The following is a 2796-nucleotide window of genomic DNA, read 5'->3' on the forward strand; positions in this document are numbered from 1 at the left end:
GCTAGCATTTGGAAGACTGAAGTTGATGCTATTGAACAAGCTCTTTGTAATGAAGAGCTTAGTCACAGCGAGAGCAAGAGAGTGCAGAGGTTAGTTCGGCCTATATGCCAAGTTGAAGTAAAGAAGCCTGAACTAAAACCTCTCCCTTCACATCTTAGGTATGTTTTTCTTGATGAGAAAGAGCTCCATCCTGTCATCGTCAGCACTACACTCAATGATGCCCAACTTTCCCAACTTTTGGATGTTCTGAAAACTCATAAGAAGGCCATTGGGTATAGTGTTGATGATTTGAAAGGTATTAGTCCCGACTTTTGCATGCATAGGATTCATTTAGAAGAAGGTCATAAGCCTTGTATTCAACCACAAAGGCGCTTAAACCCCAACATGCAAGAAGTAGTGAAAAGTGAGGTTTTGAAACTGCTTGACGCAGGCATTATTTTTCCTATAGCTGCATCTAAGTGGGTAAGTCCTGTGCAAGTGGTTCCAAAAAAGGGTGGGATGACTGTTGTTAAAAATGATAAAAATGAATTAATTCCCACTAGAACTGTCACTGGTTGGCGCATGTGCATTGATTACAGGAGACTGAATTTAGCTACTCATAAAGATCATTTCCCTCTCCCCTTCATTGATCAAATGCTTGAAAGGTTAGCTTGTCATAAATATTTTTGTTATTTGGATGGTTATTCTGGATTCTTCCAAATTCCCATTCATCCTGACGACCAAGAGAAGACAACATTCACTTGCCCTTATGGTACTTTTGCATATCGTAGAATGCCATTTGGGTTATGTAATGCACCAGCTACTTTTCAGCGTTGCATGATGAGCATTTTTTCTCATTTCATAGAGTCTATCATGGAAGTTTTTATGGATGACTTTAGTGTGTATGGTAGTTCTTTTGACTCTTGTTTGACTAATCTCACTAAAGTTTTGAAAAGATGTGAAGAATGTAATTTGGTTTTAAATTGGGAGAAGTGTCACTTTATGGTGACTGAAGGTGTGGTTCTTGGCCACATTGTTTCTGATAAGGGCATACAGGTAGATCGAGCCAAGGTACAGGTGATTGAGCAATTACCACCACCAGTCAATGTGAAAGGGGTAAGGAGTTTTCTTGGTCATGCGGGGTTTTACCGCCGCTTTATTCAAGATTTCTCTAAAATTGCTAAACCTCTAACCCAACTTCTTCTTAAAGATGCGCCTTTCGACTTTACTGAGGAGTGTGTTGAGTCTTTTAACAGGATAAAGCAAGCTCTCATAACCGCACCCATCATTCGCCCTCCAGACTGGGAACTCCCGTTCGAGATTATGTGCGATGCTAGCGATTTTGCGGTTGGAGCTGTGCTCGGTCAAAGGAAGGACAAGGTCTTGCATGCCATTTATTATGCTAGCAAGACTTTGGATGAGGCTCAGGTCAACTACGCCACCACAGAGAAGGAACTCTTAGCTGTTGTTTATGCCTTAGAAAAATTTAGATCATATCTTCTTGGTTCCAAGGTTATTGTTTATACTGACCATGCAGCTTTAAAGTACCTTCTTGCTAAGAAGGAAGCCAAACCAAGGCTTATCAGGTGGATTCTCTTACTTCAAGAGTTCGATATTGAGATTCGTGATAAGAAAGGAGCAGAGAATGTAGTTGCAGACCACCTGTCGAGAATCAGGTATGACGATGGTAAGATCTCCTCCTCTATTGACGATTCATTTCCTGATGATCAGTTATTTGCAGTCACATCACAGGGTCCGTGGTTTGCGGATTATGCTAACTATTTGGTAGGCGGCATTTTGCCTCCTGATTTGTCCTACCAACAAAAGAAAAGGTTCTTGCATGATGTTAGATATTATTTTTGGGATGATCCTTTTCTTTTCCGTGAGTGTGCAGATGGAATTTATCGCAGGTGCATTCCTGAGTGGGAGGTCCATGGGATCCTCCAGCGCTGCCACAGCTCACCCTATGGGGGACATCATGGCCCAGATAAAACCGTTCGCAAGCTGAATGAGTCTGGTTTCTTTTGGCCCACGATGTTCAAGGATGCTCAGTCTTTTGTTATGTCATGTGATTCTTGCCAGAGGACCGGCAACATTTCGAGGCGGCATGAGATGCCCCAAACCGGTATTCTTGAGGTCGAAATTTTTGACGTTTGGGGTGTCGATTATATGGGACCTTTCCCATCTTCTAATGGAAATTGCTACATTTTGGTTGCCGTCGACTATGTCTCTAAGTGGGTCGAAGCAATCGCATCTCCCACCAATGATTCTAAGGTGGTCATCCGGCTTTTAAGCAAGGTTATATTTCCGAGATTTGGGGTCCCCAGAGCTCTCATTAGTGATGGTGGTTCGCATTTTCATGAACGAAAGTTAGATTCTCTTCTCAAGAAGTATGGAGTTTATCATCGTACTGGACTTGCATACCATCCCCAAACAAGCGGTCAAGTTGAGATTTCCAACCGCGAGATCAAATCTATACTAGAAAAGGTGGTTGCAAAGTCTAGGAAAGATTGGAGTATGAAGCTTGATGACACGCTTTGGGCCTACAGAACAGCTTTCAAAACACCTATTGGCACTTCCCCATATCGGCTTGTGTACGGAAAATCCTGTCATCTTCCCGTCGAGCTAGAGTACAAAGCTCATTGGGCAATTCGCGAGCTTAACATGGATAACAAGCTAGCAGGGGAGAAGAGGCTTCTTCAACTTAATGAGCTGGATGAGTTTCGGTTGTCCGCCTATGATAGTGCTCGGATTTACAAGGAGAAAACTAAGAAATGGCATGATAAGAAGATCCTTCCAAGAGAGTTTGCAGCGGGA

Source organism: Amaranthus tricolor, chromosome 6 (genome assembly GCF_026212465.1).
Source record: "Amaranthus tricolor cultivar Red isolate AtriRed21 chromosome 6, ASM2621246v1, whole genome shotgun sequence".
Lineage (NCBI taxonomy): Eukaryota > Viridiplantae > Streptophyta > Magnoliopsida > Caryophyllales > Amaranthaceae > Amaranthus > Amaranthus tricolor.